The sequence below is a fragment of the Schistocerca serialis genome, chromosome 2, assembly GCF_023864345.2.
Source record: "Schistocerca serialis cubense isolate TAMUIC-IGC-003099 chromosome 2, iqSchSeri2.2, whole genome shotgun sequence".
Taxonomy (NCBI): Eukaryota; Metazoa; Arthropoda; class Insecta; order Orthoptera; family Acrididae; genus Schistocerca; species Schistocerca serialis.
Window position 1 is genome coordinate 83206776 of NC_064639.1, and position 16909 is coordinate 83223684.

Genomic DNA, 16909 nt, shown 5'->3' on the forward strand with positions numbered 1-16909 from the left:
AATTACAAAATTTCCGTTGACTTATCCAGCACTATCACCACAGCGTCTAGATACATTTGGTGTACGACATAATGTTGGTGTAACATTTACACCAAGTGATGAACCTGCAGTGGCTCGAAAACTAGCTTTTGGTACAATAAGTCGTATCAGAACTCCAAAAAAACAACTGATTGCATATTTATATCCAAATAAATCAAAATATCATTTATTAAAGGAGAACTTGTGCCCGCCTCTGATGTTTTCGCTGTCGACTTGTCCTTCCGATCAAAGTGTAAACTGATTATGTATCCCACTTGATACAGTCTTTCGTTTGCCCGATGTACTTGTAGCCACACTCACTCTTCTTAGTTGACAGTTAGTCGGGATATAGTACATGGTGACAACTGTTGAACTATATGAAATACCGTTCCACATAGACATTAAACTACAGAATAAATTTTTTTCACATTATTCCGGTGAAGAGTGGCATCGAAAGCCTGGCAGATGCAAAATAACATGCTCCTCTTCTTGCTTCTGTACAGGACGCAAGATATTAAATAAGACCAGATTTGCATCGCATATTGCTCATCATGAATACTCTTTTGGTAATATCAATAACAATTTGTGGCCCACATATTATAAACAAAGGGTTACAGGAGGGATTTACATTCACAAGATAAAATCACCTCAATGAATCCTTAACCAACAGTGTGAATCAATGTAGAACTTTTTCTTTCATAATTTTGAAGACATCCCAGACCCAAACAGGAGAAAGCCTATAGTAAGAAAAGGCCTAAAAATTTGGAATGAGGATATAATGAAAGCTGTCAAAGAAAAACAGGATGCAATATAAAATACTTAAGCAAACCAACTATTGAGAAGAAACAATACTATAAGGGGACATGGAATAACGCTAAATGCGTAATAACGAAAGCACACCAGGAGCACTAGGATAGGTTTGTTTCTAATATCGAACATGATATCCACAGAAGAAAACAAATGGCGCGATTGGCCGCAGGATATGGTGGCAATTTTATGGTTTGGTTTAGCGGCGAATTCCACATCCATTTGGATGGGATCGTCAATAAGCAAAATTGGCACATTTGGGGGATTGAGAATCCGCATTCCGCGATCGGGAAGTCTCTTCACCCTGAATTGGTGACTGTGTGGTGCAATATTCCTTGATGTTACGGTGACTATCGAAGCCCACGTGATGATTTTGGAAGATGACTTCATCCCCACAACCCAAGGTGATAATAATTTCTAGAAGATGATATGATTCATGCAAGATGGAGCTCGATCCCATCGAAGCGGGAGAACGTTTCATGTCCTGGAGGAGCACTTTGGGGACCGCATTCTGGCTCTGGAGTACCCAGAGGCCACTGGCGTGGGTCTCGATTGGCCGCCATGTTCTCCGGATCTGAACACATTCGACTCTGCGACTCCATATTGTGGACTGTATTAAAGATAAGGTGTACAGCAACAACCCCAAAACCACTGATGAGCTGAAAACAGCCATTCAGGAGGTCTTCGACAACATCAGTGATCCAACAAATAAGCGGGTCACTCAGAATTTCGCTATTTGGTTGCGCCACATCATCGCCAATGATGGCAGGCATGTCGAACATGTCATAACATCAGAATATTTGTAGAGACGTTTCTATGTTGAGTAAAGTGTATGCATATCGTAGTTTGTAAATAGTTAACGTTTCTGTTTTTCACGTAGTTCAATACCTGTCACCCTATATATGTTCAAAGTAATGATAATATATCGCAGGTAGTTGTGGACACGGTTAAGAGTACTTGATAGGTAATGTTGACCGTCTGAAGCTTCTTCCAGCAGCCTTTGTTGTAGAAGGTTACACACATATGTCGCAATTTCGCGAATAGTCTCTTCTTGTCGCAGATGGATCCGACCAAAGGCATCACGATTACGAATGGAATGTTAGGTTACAGTGGATGGTGCCAACTGCTGACTATTAGGTACGGTGCTGTGTGTTTCATCTTGTAGATACAATATCCACAATAAAGCACGGATTCTTCCGCATGAAAATGTCAACGAATGATAGCCCCTCATAGTCCGCCATCTCTATAGTAAATGGCACTCATGGGTCAAAATATATGACGACAGCCCAATGCGAGAATAGGTGCCGTCCGTTGTTGTTACGAGCAAGCGATGCGGTAACTAAATTATATAAGTGGACCAGAGGCGAAAGGGGAATCACTCCAGCGCCAATATGGGCCGCTGTTGAGGAAATCTACAGAAATAAGAAACTCTGATATGTCGTGGCGCTTGGAAAGGAGCATCTCGACAACGCTGTCGCTATTCCATGTTGGCGTGCTTACTGCATCCAGTTTTGTGTGGCGGAAGCTGAAAACAAAAGGAAGGATGAAGTTTCAGATTTCGCTTTTAAGAAATCGTTCACTCAGGGGGATCGTACAAACACAGCATCATTTGAATGTCGCACAGACTCCTGCATGAAGACCGTAGAAATAGACATGCCTGGCGTAGGAAAGCAACTGAACAAATTTGAAAGAGATTCAGATTCGGTTTTAAAGCGAGTGCTCCATGGTATTGGCCTCTTACTGAGCTTACATTTATAGCGAATTTATCTCCGAGGACAAAGTCCAAAGCGACTGGAAAAAAAAGTGCAGGGGACTCCTGCATTCACGTAAGGTAAAAAACTGACCAGCAGAATTACAGACAAATATACGTGACATCGATGTGCTGCAGAATTCTTGAAAACATACGGAGGTCGAACATAATAAAGTTTTTTGAAACAGAAAATCTTCTGGACACAAATCAGCACAGAATTAGAAAGCATCATTTCTACGTAATTCAGTTTGCCCCTTTCTCACATTATATCGTAGGAGCCATGGACGGAGCACAAGAGGCAGATTGCATATTCCTAGATTTCTTTCCTAGATTTCTGGTAACCGTTTCACTCGGGTACCGATTGAACCTAAACCGTATGCTCAGACGTTCGTCAACAATGTACACAGTTATGTGACTGCCCCGAAGAATTTTTAAGTAATAGGCGTTCCCCAGGGAATTAAGACAGGGCCACACTTAATCTCCACATAAATAAATGATCTGACTTAGACAAAATTTCTAGTTGGTGATGGGTGGCAGCTTGCTCTGAATGTGGAAAAATTTATTCTAATGCTGATGCATAGCAGGGATAATCCTGTAAATGCGAATACGGCATTAGTAATGTGCTGCTTAATACAGTCACATCAATTAAATATCTTGGCGTAACAGTGCAGTTGGAGTTGAAATGGATTCAGTAGCTCAGACTGGTAGTAGGAAAGACGAACAATCGACTTCATTTCAATTGGAGAATTCTGAGAAAAGTTGTTCATCTGTAAAGCAGACGGCGTACAGAATGCTAGTGTGACTACTGCTCAAGTGTTTGGGATGCCCAACAGGCCGGATTAAAATAAGACATGGTACCAGTTCAGGGCGTGATGCTAGATTTGTGACCCTTAGGTTCGATCAGCACGCAACTATTACGGAACTGAAATGGGAATACCTGGAGGTACGACGACCCTGTTTTCGTCTACTGCAGATCAAGTCTGTCACCAACGTACATTTTGCTTAAGGGCCACAAAGATAAAATGAGAGAAATTCAGGGTCGTAACGAGGCTTATAGGCAGTTGTTGTTCCCTCACCCTTTATGCGAGTGGAACGAGAGGAAATAAGTAGGAAAGGAAATGTATATTACGGTGGTTTGCTGAGTTCATACATAGATGCAGAATGTGGTAGAACGACGGTGAACCACGAATGGGCCGCAACGTGGTGGACCTCACGCCTCATCACAGAATGGTGAAGCCCGAGGCTTGCCCACTTCGTGAAGCAGGCTAGGCGCGATGTGTGGCAGATGCGACGACGGAGCACAATGCTGGTGCACGAACAAGTGTCTGCATCCTTCAACAAGAGCCTCAACAGCAGGCAACTCCCAGGCATTCCCTCATTAACCGAAGTAATTACGATTGCAGCGGGCACTGGATCGTCGTGACTGGACCTTGGATCAATGGAGAAGTGTAGCCTAGTGGGATGAATCAAAATTTTTTGCGTCACTAGGTTATTGGTCGTGACGACCTCTTCGCTATGGATAGAGGCCGGTTGGGGTAGTATTGTTCTGTGAGGGACATTTATCTCAGCTTCCATGGGACTGTGGAAGTTATTGAAGGCACCTTCACAGCTGTGAACAGCGTGAACGTTTTTGTGGATCACCTGCATCCCTCCTTGCCTGACGTACTCCTCGACGGCGGTGACATCTGGCAGGGCAGTAGGATAACTGTCCGTGTCACAAGTCCCGAACCGTGCTAAAGTTGTCTGAGGGGTGTTACAGTGCATTCACATGACTCCCCTGTCTTTATCATCCATTTCAACTGATCTGAAACATATAGGACATTGGGCCCAGATTCGTTCCCAGAAACAGTTGGTTTGTAATTTGTGGCAATTGCCTGACCTGTGCGTTGCTATGTAGCGCCACATACCTGCAGAAACTACCAAGAACTTCAAAATTCCATGGAACGCTAAATGGCTTCTGCATTGGGCTTCAAAGGTGGACCAATACGCAGCTAAGCAGCAGGTTCTAATATTACGCCTCATTAGTGTAGGTGTTTCTATGAACGCTGTTCGGGATTTACGGGAATTACATGAATTATTGAGCCGTTCTCAGTCCATGCTCGATTATTCCCGTCCTCTTTTCATCTTACCGGCCAAGACTTAGAAGTGCGAGAAGAGAACAGATGGAGATACAGTTCTGTCTCACTCTCAATAAAGGAAAGTGCTGTGACATTGAAATGCATTACTTGCCCCAGCTTCATTACAATTGTTATACGTATTTGTTAAAAATAAAGTTATTGTGATTTGGATTCTGGACATTGATTTGACTCTGAGCAAGGCAGGGTTGTAGTTGCGTCCGAGCCGTAGTTCTTTCACATCAAAGACATCGCACATATTCTCAGCAGCTGCCAGGCGGGTGGCCAGAATGTGGGAGCGAATGGCCATTGCCGGCCGTAGTGGCCGAGTGGTTCTAGGCGCTACGGTCGTAGGTTCGAATCCTGCCTCGGGCATGGTTGTCTGTGTGATGTCCTTAGGTTATTTAGGTTTCAGTAGTTGTAAGTTCTGGGGAATGATGGCATGAGGTGTTAGGTCCCATAGTGCACAGAGCCTTTGAACTATTTTTGAATGGGCATTTGTGAGCAGCAGGGACACCCAGCGGTGCTCTCTGGATGGCTAGCCGCCAGTGTGCGACAAATACTGTCCCAGAAAAACAGCACGGATACTTAGTCAGACAGCAACAATTTTAATTAAAATGAGAAATTGTTGCTTGAGTGCGAGGCTTACTGAAAAAAAGAGGACAGGAATTTAACACTAGCTAATACTGAAAAATAATATTAAAAGTACGCAACCTAAAAGGATGGCTGTATAAAATATAGTTTGATAGACACGCTGGCGAACTCTTGTTGCTAAGTAAACAATCTTGAAGGGACGTGATAGTAACAACGTTAAATGATATTCTTTCTTGTGGACTGCCAGGTGATGGTTACTGTTGCTCTTTCAGTTAAAATGCTTGCTGCTTCATGCTGATTCTGTTGCATGAGCAGTAGAAAACTTCCTTTCGGCTGTACTATGGAAAAGCTAAGTCTTGTAGAACGAATATCTTTCACACGTTCATGTTACAACAGTCTTTATTCTTTGACAGTTGTTCTTCCTGTGAAGTCTTCGCACTTCGAGTGGAGAGGAGTTAAGGCTAACTTTGCAAGCTACCAGGGCTGTAATAATGAAAGGAAGCACCTCCGCTGCTGGTATTATTTTATAGTCTGTTCCCTATTCGTCTGTCAATACAGCTTCGATAGGCCTCAGAGAAGTTCGTTAACGACCGCAGCCGAAATCGCCTTCCTGAAGCTTCAGTAAGATCTGTTCCTTACTCCGTGCCATTATCATTTGCAGAAATGCTGAAATGTCTCATAACAATGCAAACATTGGACACAGAGAGATTGGTTACTGACCGGCCAGAGTGGCCGAGCGGTTCTAGACGCTGCAGTCTGGAACCGCACGACTGCTACGGTCGCAGGTTCGAATCCTGCCTCGGGCCTGGATGTGTGTGATGTCCTTAGGTTAGTTAGGTTTAAGTAGTTCTAAGTTCTAGGGGACTGATGACCTCAGAAGTTAAGTCCCATAGTGCTCAGAGCCATTTTTAGATTGGTTACTACTACGTCAGTTACGGTGACACAGTTCTGGTAATATGATCTCTATTCTGAAAGCTGTTTCTTCACAGACCTGCACTGTTCACATGCTATTGGAGAACATAAACAGGAATCACAAAATTACGAAATGTCTCCATTTGGCCGCTAGGGCGAATAGTGCAACGTGTATATTTGTGATGTTGCCTCACATATGAGGGCAGGCATACTTTTTATCAACGTTCCGGGCCTCTACAACAGACCACGGAAAGGGAGGATCGCCGAATCGTGCACACATCCTCACCTGTCATCAGAGAGAAAGTACTGAACATTGTGTTTAATCTCGCACCCGCGGTCAAAAACCAGCAGCAAGCAGACTAGGGAATTGCCATCCCCTGCGTAGGATAAAGTTACCAACACGACCCATGTGGGTGCGTTTGGAGTGGTGCCGTGACTACAAAGCATGGAGTGCTGACGAATGGTGTCGCACAGTGTTGAGGATGAAACGTATTTCTGCACGACCCTGGATGACCATCGACGGCGAATATGGCGGCGATCTGGGGAGAGGTCCCGTTCCTCCGGTGTTTCGGAGAGGCAAAGTGGTTTGCAGCAAACTCTCCGTGTGAGGAGCCATCGCGTGTGAGTTCAGGTCAAGGCTGGTCGTCGTTGACGAAACTCTGACGGCAGAGTGGTACGTAGCAGACGTCGTGCGTCCTCAAGCGTTACCACTCATGCAACAATATCTTGTTGTAATTTTTTAATGGGACACTGTACTTCCGCACTTGGTAGTGATTCTGTGAACTGCTTGGGCTATACAGAGTTACTCTTGTGGCCAGCAAGATAGCTAGATCTCTCCTGGACAAAGAATGTGTATGGCCAGATCGGTCGTAAACTCCGTTCTGTTTGAGTTTCCAGGGTGTCAAGGAGCCGTCACTGAGGGCCAGCATGACTCAGGAGAGGACACAACGTCCTTATGACACACTTCCTAATCGTATCTGTGCATGCATCCATGTCAAGGAAAGTGAGGCTGTTATTGAGGCCGTAGGAAGCGTTACTCGGTATAACCGTCACCATGGCTTCTGGGGGCGTCCATTCTTTTTTTTTTTTTTTGTCCAATGTATTATAACTGCCGCTGGAAGGTGCAGGATGGGGCCCGTCCACACCCTCACCAACGTGGTGACCGAACCAAAAGTTCTACTGTCACCTCTGTATAACATGTTAGTTTTTGAATCAGGCGTCACAGGATGCGGGCTGGGTAAGATTACTCATTAACATGGTCCCTCAGGAAATAGAAGTGGTCCAAAACGATTGAAGGGTAGCGGTTGTAAGGGCAGAGGAAAAAAAGTGCCAAGGCAAGTGCCAAGGCAAGCGCCAAGGGAAATAAAACCTTTGCGACAGTAGGACGGGTAGTAAGGGCAGTAGCGACTTGCTAGGTGCGACAGAACATGCAAGGTGAGGTAAGGTTAGTGTGAGGAATCGTGTATCGTTACCTATGTGCTGCGTGGTCGTTAACTGGGTCCGTCCTGGTGCTACGGCTGGGCTCGCTTGTAGTCTCCTGGGCCGGCTGCAGTGGCTTCTTCCCTGTAACAAAGGAATTCGGCGCGGCAACGCATGCGTTGCTGTTAGGCCCTCTGCTGCGCCTTGTCGTCAGTGACTTGGTACAGCTTCATCAGGCGACCTGCCTCCGTTCAGGGTCCTCCTCTACTGCACGGCGCAGGCCTTCTGTATTGTAGCTTCGAGGAGCTCCGCTTGTTCAGAGAACTGCACCAATTCTGCGTCGGAGAAATTCACACCATTTTCTCTGCCTCGTGATGACTGGGTGTTGTGTGATGTCCTTAGGTTAGTTAGGTTTAAGTAATTCTAAGTTCTAGGGGACTGATGACCACAGATGTTAAGTCCCATAGTGCTCAGAGACATTTGAGCCAAATGCAAACCGTTCGCTCGCGCTCGTGCGATGGAGTATTCCTTGTTGTCTTCTCGATCCCTTGCGGGGGCCGCTCCCGCAGTGGTCGGCGTCGCCACCGGTTCCGCTGGGGCGGCGGTTTTCTTCTTTGCACCTTTCACCTGCGGCGCTGCTGGGGCAACCGCTGGGACAGGCGCGCGAACGTCCCTCTGCGAGGTCGCAAGAGTGTTCGCAGGTACTGCTGCGCTGAGGCCTCGGGCGAAGACTGCTCGCAGTTGCCTCGAGGCCTCTTCCTGCTCTGCAGCCACGGCGGCTGCGAAGGCTGCCCTCTCTGCCGCCATGGCGGCTTTGAGGGCTGCAGTGGCCTCCTTCACGGCGGTGCCGAGTTCGAGGTCACATTTCTTCTCGGGAGCGCGAGCTGCATCCTGACTGCCCGTTTCCGGGCGGTCGTCCCTGCCCCTGGTGGGTGGAGCTGCTATGCGCCGTCCCTCGGCTGCGCCGGGCTGCTCTGCGCCCTAGGCCGTTTCCCACGTCGTCTTCGCTTCTGCCGCTGCGTCGGTGCGGCCGCGGCCGCCTCGCCGCCCTCGGCACGCCTGCGGCACGAGAAAGCCGGGCAACTGCACCAACTGGCGACGTGCGGGGCCCGCCACACCGGACAAAAGTCGGCAGAGCGTTGCTTCCGCGGTCGCAGGCGCGGCTGTCGTGCTCACCTGAGCACTTGACGCACCGCGCCGCGTTGCGGCAATACTTCGCAACATGGCCCTCGCCCTGGCACCTGAAGCACTGGGGCTGGGGGTCCACGGCGGTCGGGAGAGCCTCTGCCGTAACCGCGGAGCCCAGCAACTCCCGCAAGTCGATGATGTCGCTCCCACCGTCGACCCGTTGCACGGTCACGGCATATAGCGGCGCCCTCTTCCTATTGGTCCGGTTGTGCAACCCTGCGGTTCCATTACCAAACCCGGCTCGCAGCAGCCCTTACGGGACCGCTGCCTCATCGCAGCACCGAGGTAACCCCCTGAGGAGTGCCTCGGTCGTCTTCGTCCTTCCTACGGAAGGTGCCTTCTCGCGCGCCGGCGGCACGTCGACGATGTGGTCGGCCACTGCGACCTCGATCGCCCTGTGGTCGGCCACGTTTGCAGCTCGAACGCAGATCGGCGAGTCTGTATCGACAGACTCGTAGACTACCTCGTTCCTAGCGCAATGCGTCATGGTGTCTAACAGCGCTGTCCACCCGCCTTTGCACTTGACGTACAAAGGGGGGACAGGCCGCGACTCGTCTTTTCGGGAATTCCTTGCATGGTCGGCAGGCACAGTGAGTTGCACAACCGAAGGACCCTTCGTAGCGGCAGGTTTCCTCTGCGCACCCTTCACTCCCATGCTTCGAGGCGCGGAACACGACAATCTGCAGGCGTTGTAAAAACAACACACGAAAACTTGCTTTCCGCGGCGCCCACAGCTCTCAACGGCCTAGTAAGCGTAGCGCGCGCGCAATGGCTAGCTCAGGCCGCTCTCGCTGGAAGGCAAACTGATGTTTCAGCCAAGGTTGCTGCGACCATGCCCTGAGAACGGATCGGATTTAGTTGTCTAGCGACAATTAACAACAATAAGTGCTCTGTACCCTGAAAACTTGTATGTCAGCTGACACAACAGATAGCATCTTAAAGCAGAAATGTTGTTTACAAAATTGGAAGTGCTTTTGGGAATCTGTGTTCGTACTATAATACATATTTGTTTCTAATGCAGCATTTTAAAGCTCTGTTTCTTGATTTCTTACTGCCTGTGACAGACATATTTGATAGTTACAGTATATACTATATTTATGTATTTACTAACTTGCTTAATATGTGTACACTCCACAGACTTAAACAGAATTAAAATTTATAAACGACAGTAATCTTTCTAACACTGTCTGCAGATTTTTCATGATGCGTACAGTTGTAGTAACAAACGCCAGAAACACATTTTATTACTCTTATATATTAAAAAATTATTACATAATATACTGCTACAACGATATGAACGTCTCGGCATCGGGAGTGACATGACATGACCTGCCATCTTATAACTGACTCAGGCCAAGGTCTAATTAGGAGTAATCTTATTCTAAGATTTTAACTTTCCCAAACACAAAATATACAAAACCCGTAACTGACAGACAACAAGGTAGAGTGACGAAATACTGAATCATAGGCTAAAGACGAAGCAACATTATCTACTGATGATGGACTCACCGTATCCGAAACGCACTGCGACTTAATAAAATACCTGTCACGAATTTAGATGTATATCTTTGTATATTAGAGTCATTGAGTCCAGTTGCACACTGCTACTACAGTTGGTGAATATCATACTGTAAAATGGCTTTAAGAAAATGTGTTATGTCTTTGCTTTGGTGCATTTCGATTTATCAAATGTTTACGTGGGTGTCTTCTCTTCTGTGTTCTTGTATAACAGCGAATAATTTTCCTTTTTCTGTTGCAGGTCTACGATATTATCATTCGTCCAACAGGAGATTTATATTGCTGACGAAATATTAAAGTGCTTCATAAAATTCGCCAAAGACGCTGCGAATCCTCTTACAGCAGCAGTACCCTAGTATACGACGCAAAATGCAATAGAAAATCTGAATGCATAATATAAGTGTAAATAACCACGAAAACACTTTCTCTGTATAGTATTTGGTAACTAAATTCTTCAGATTATAGCTTGTTGTTAAACCTTCAGCTTTCATGAACAGCGATGTTCAGATTGGAAACAGCTCAGAGAGCCTCGAACCGGGAGACTACACCTGTGACATCATCAGTAATACAGTAAAAAAATACACAGTGGAAAATAAACGTGACACACGCTACAACAGAGATAAACTGAATCAATCTATGCATGTGAAGCAGCCCTGTCAATTTTCTGAAGATCATGGGTTAATAACTCGTATATTAACAAACTTCATTAACATCAGTCTTTTGTTCTGCGTCTACGATCGTAAGGTTCTTCTGTCACAGTGGAAGATTAAAAATTAAAATATGTATGAAATGTCGGTGCCATCCAATGTGAGTGACTTACGAAACAAGTCACATAAATGGATGTGATTCCCAATTTCAGAGGTATTCAAGACCAGAGAAATTATGACAAGAAATATATGAAGAGTGGAAAATGTCAACGTTCTAAACATATTTTGTTTTCAAAATGCGTTTTCAGAGCTCTTGTGATTTTAGTACTTCGTGTCATGACATTGGACTTGTTCCAAATGTCAAATCACGGAATACATCTTTGCAACATCATTACCAGAAGCTACATGGTCTTTGTGAGAAGCAGTGCATACCTCAGCAGTTCCATCAGCTGAAATTACGAACTCGTTCCAGCGATTCAGATGCATACAACTGACTACTGTGAACTTAAAGACGCTGCTGAAACATTGTCAGTGCAGGCGGTAAGATCTCGAAATGCTCTCTCTTCAAGGTGTCTGATCCTCACCCATGTCAAACAGTTATTAAAAATTTTTACTCTGACACAGAAGAATGGGAAACTGTCACTGTTTTCAAAAGAAGAAAGACCATGGCAGGTCCAAGCAGAAGTCGATACCGAGGGACTTTTTCGTGAATTAAATTTTGACACTCCCTTGTAAAGAAAGAAGAAAAACCTTTCATGTGATGGTTCATGTCCAAACTAAATGTAACTTATCAGTATGGAAGCAATAAGTAATATCTAACAAACCTGTAGTTGCATCCGTTATCCTGCGTATTTTATCGATGTAGGTAAAACATTAATATTAGTGTATTTACAAATACATGTTGGAAGCTGTTTAAGAGATCAGATGGGGAATAAAAAATTTATACACGCTTAACTTTCATTTAAAGTTTTTATCCCTCACAATAACAGGAGTGTGGCCGAAAATATTGTTCTTCAGGTTGCCGGAGCTATCGAGAAATACCTCCGTTTTTCATTGTTCCACTCCACAAACATGTCACTGCCCTTCCTAAAGCAAAATCGGCAGCGAGTTGCCTCAATGCAGCTCTTCTTCGCCTGGACCTAGTTACAAATACCGTAACACACCTGTTTAGTGCTCCACTTACAGCAGTATGACAAGCTCATAAACTAACTATCGCAACTACTACGAGCAATACAGGTAGAGTTACTGAGCTATTACTTCCATGAGAAATACAGAAAAATTCTCAAGATTATTTCTTTGTGTTTCTTTCACAGGACTGTTGCTATCACTCCCGATCCTGTTCAGAGATGGCTGCTTATCAATGCTGTTCGCATAATTATCCGTAATGCTTGAACAACGACTTTTATGCACTGCAGAAATAGTGTGAAATAGGCCAGTTTAACTAAATACAGATTTCAAGATGGCCACTGTGTTTATCTCCCATGTCACTGAGGAAGAGGGGATTTAGTCCTAAGTATAGAATCCTCTAGAAGGCTGGTGCGATCGAGGCCTGCGAGAAAGACAGGCCGAGGCACATACGCCACGAAGGTAGGCCGAGCTCCCCTGCTAGCTCGCTCAGCTCAGGAACAAACTGCGTTTCTACACCTGTTGACTCGTAACTGGGTGTGCATCTACAAACGAGAATTGCATCTTCTACTGGAATCCTCTATTATATAGTTGTATTGTTTAGTAGTCTCATAAGAATGTGAAGTCCATAGACCTATTAATAATTTGTTACCACTGTAATGTGGTACAATAAAATGAAAATTATGCCAAATGATTACCAGTTGCTCAGATCTACCTTCGTGACGTGCGTGCCACGGTCTGTCTTTTATGTCGGCAGTGTCTATGGCGTCAGAATCCAAGATGCTAGGAGAGAGGGGGCTAAGACGGCTGATCACTTGTTCTAAGGGTGGAATTCCACATCACCCTCGAAAATTCAACCACAGCCCGCTAGTAAGCCCTGCTAGCCTCGACACTTCTTACAGGAACTTCTTAGGTTGTGAAGTTCAACCTGTAGCCGCAAAGCACTGACAGCTGACAGTTTCGAACTGCTACTAAGAGGAGAGCCTCATCTTAAACAAGCAGCATCTTCTGATTCAGCGGTTTGGACTTCAAAATCTTTTGTTTTTCTTATGCTTCTGCAGCATAGGAAGCTACATATTGAGCACAACTGGGGATAAATATTCGTACATAAGAGCACTCATCAGTCTTCAATGGTTTTCCCCGCTGTTACAACAAAAACGAGGCGGATTTCTATTTCTGACACTATATACATTTCCAACTCTTTTCTCACACAAAAGGCTTACAAGTGCGACAGAGGACTTCCCATAAAATCCGACACAGCATTTAGTAAATTCGCGAATGACACTGATGGATAATACCTGCGGCCTCCAGTGATGTTACGGGAAAATGTCAAATCCATTAATGAATATTTATGCGTATTATCGAAGTGATATCTTGGCAAGCTGAAAGGGATAGTTCGTTTAGAACTTTCATTTGAACGTATTCACCAACATTGATAAATGATGAGAGATTGGCAGCAATGAGATGTGTATAAGGAAAAAAAGTGCAAAACTGTTTATGAGCATACTTACTTTACAGTTTTCAAATTTAGAGTTTGTTTTCAATATTATGATTATTACTGGCGAATGTCCTCTCTGGATAACGGTAATCAAATGATTTTCAATGTTTCTTAGGGTTCCTCTTATTTTCCCAATATTTCTTCATTTTCTCCTTGAGGCTTTCCTTCTTTCTTCAGACCACTTTGATCGGTATGGTCTTGCTTCCATTTCGGGAAGAAACTTCCACTTGTCAATTGTGCTTCTGATTTATCTCTGGTTTTGTGTTTGTTACGTCAATTTTTGCTTTTGTTCAATTCTTCTTCAAATTTGTAGGCACAAATGGCTTTGAGCGCTATGGGACTTAACATCTGAGGTCATCAGTCCCCTAGCTTTAGAACTACTTAAACCTAACTAACGTAAGGACAGCACACACGTCCATTCCCGAGGCAGGATTCGAACCTGCGCCCGTATCAGCAGCGCGGTTCCGGACTGAAGTGGCTGTAACCGCTTGGCCCCCACGGCTGGCGTTTTTGTGAAGTGGATAATTTACTTGGGAGTAATACCTATATCAGATTATAAAAAATGGTTCAAATGGCTCTGAGCACTGTGGGACTTAACTGCTGTGGTCACCAGTCCCCTAGATCTTAGAACTACTTAAACCTAAGTAACCTAAGGACATCACACACATCCATGCCCGAGGCAGGATTCGAACCTACGACCGTAGTAGTCGCACGGTTCCATACTGTTGCGCCCAGAACCGCTCGGCCACCGCGGTCGGCGAACGTCATCTGCCGGCGTGTGTAGTAGTGTCAACAGTAAAATTAGAAGGCGGTGGTTTTATGATGTGGTCGTGCTTCTTTATGGAGGGGACTTGTACCCCTTGTTTTGCGTGGCACTATAACTGCACAGGCCTACATTGATGTTTTGAGCACCTTCTTGCTTCCCACTGTTGAAGAGCAATTCGGGAATGGTTATTGAATCTTTCAACACCGTCGAGCACCTATTCATAATGCACGGCCTGTGGTGGAGTGATTACTCGACAATAACATTCCTGTTATGGACTGACCTGCACAGAGTCCTGACCTGAATCCTATAGAACAGGGGTTCCCAACAAAAATTTCTCGAGGACCCCCTCATCGAGCATGATTCGTACCTTGTCATATCACAATATTAAGTACCTAAAAAGGTCAAATTAAGAGTCTTTTTATACGTTTTCTATTTTTGGTACACCGAAAAATCGTTGACATATTCATTATTGAAAAAATATTGAGCGGCCAAAACAAAAAATTTATTGTCATACGAAATATATTTGATATATTTTTTATTCTAATAGCATCTTGCGGACCCCTCTGACATAACTCGCGGACCCCTGGAGGTCCGCGGACCACCTGCTGGGAACCACTGCTATAGAACACCTTTGAGATGTTTTGGAACGCCGACTTTGTGACAGGCCTCACCATGCGACATTGATACCTCTCCTTAGTGCAGCACTCCATGAAGAATCAGCTGCCATTCCTCAAGACACCTTCCAGCATCTGATTGAAGTAATACCCGCGAGAGTGAAAGCTATCATTATGGCTAAGGATGGGCCAACACCATACTGAATTCCAACATTACCGGTGGAGGGTGCCACGAACTTCTAAGTCATTTTTAGCCATGTGTCTGGATAATTTTGATCACAGAGTGTACATAGGCTTCCTGCGCTCTTTCCACAGTGTTTAGAGTGATTTTATTTTTGTTTGCAACAGTTTTCAGAAACTACTCTGAGGGTCTCATTGGTAGTTGTTCACTTCAGGTTAAATTAAGTTTTTGTATTCCCGACCTGAGTTGTATTTCCAGCTGGTTATGTGCGTATTAAATAATAATCAGTTAGATTTCTGGTATGTTTGCTACAGCGTGATATGTTGCCGTTGTGAGCAGTTACCAACCACTACTGTTGAGAGTGATAGAAATGAAGAAATGGTAACGAGTACCAAATGCTTACAATTTTATATAGCAGGAGTATTTCGTTCCCAGGGGATCGAGCCTTATTTAAACCTCTTCCAGGTCCGTTAATTGTGTCGCTATTCGGGTTAATCGTGTCAGGCATCCCACAGCCGCCACACGGGGTAGCCGCGTGGTCTTAGGCGTCTTGTCGTTCCCCGCAAGGCTATCCCCGACGGAGGTTCGAGTCCTCCCTCTGCCATGGGTGAATGTGTCGTCCTTAGCGTAAGTTAATTTAAGTTAGATTGAATAGTATGTAAGCTTAGCGACCGATGACATCAGCAGTTTGGTTCCATAAGACTTTAACACAAATTTCCATTTTTTTCCATCACACGTAGGAATATTTTCAAGCCACTAAAACAGCTAATTAGATGTCCATTTCAATATTAAAATACGGCAGATAATTTTCATATTTCTTAGTTTACGTGCGCAATCGTGTTATAAGTGGTGATATTGGAAGACAACGCCGGAGATCCTTATGTGGGAGGGGGACGGAGCATTGGCTGTGAAACGGAGGGTCATCCGCAGGGGACAAAGAAGCTTCCAAGGAAGTGGGCGGGCAAGAGAGCGCGGCCAATTAGAGGTTTAATTAACTTCAGGAGGTGGGCAGAAGCAGACCTGCTGGCTCAACGGAACGTGGGGGTGCAGTCCGCAGCACTGCGTGACGTCACTGAGAGCAGGTCTTCTGAAGCAATCGGTTCCAAGAGATCTAATTTGAGGTATTAAGACCGCGAAGTTATCTGAAAATTGTTTTGGGAAAATGTAATCGAGAAAACTTTGATTCTGATAATTTTTACACATTCAGGATGGAGTTCTACGGATCGGAGCGTGGATTGTCAGATCCCTTAATCGGGCTGGTAGGTTATAAAATTTAAAAAGGGAAATGGATAGGTTGAAGTTAGATATAGTGGGAATTAGTGAAGTTCGGTGGCAGGAGGAACAAGACTTCTGGTCAGGTGAATACAGGGCTATAAATACAAAATCAAAAAGGGGTAATGCAGGAGTAGGTTTAATAATGAATAAAAAATAGGAGTGCAGGTAAGCTACTACCAACAGCATAGTGAACGCATTATTGCGGCCAAGATAGACACGAAGCCCATGCCTACTACAGTAGTACAAGTTTATATGCCAAATAGCTCTGCAGATGATGAAGAAATTGTTGAAATGTATGATGAGATAAAAGAAATTATTCAGGTAGTGAAGGGAGACGAAAATTTAATAGTCATGGGTGACTGGAATTCGAGAGTAGGAAAAGGGAGAAAAGGAAACATAGTAGATGAATATGGATTGGGGGTAAGAAAAGAAAGAGGAAGCCGTCTGGTAGAATTTTGCACAAAGCATAACTAAATCATACTA

General features: G+C 44.9%; 1 pseudogene; it reads left to right on the top strand.

The window, feature by feature from the left end:
* The window catches only part of LOC126455740 (dehydrogenase/reductase SDR family member 11-like), an 80556-nt pseudogene extending 69950 nt beyond the window's left edge, over positions 1-10606 (top strand).
* The last annotated feature ends 6303 nt before the right edge of the window (positions 10607-16909 follow it).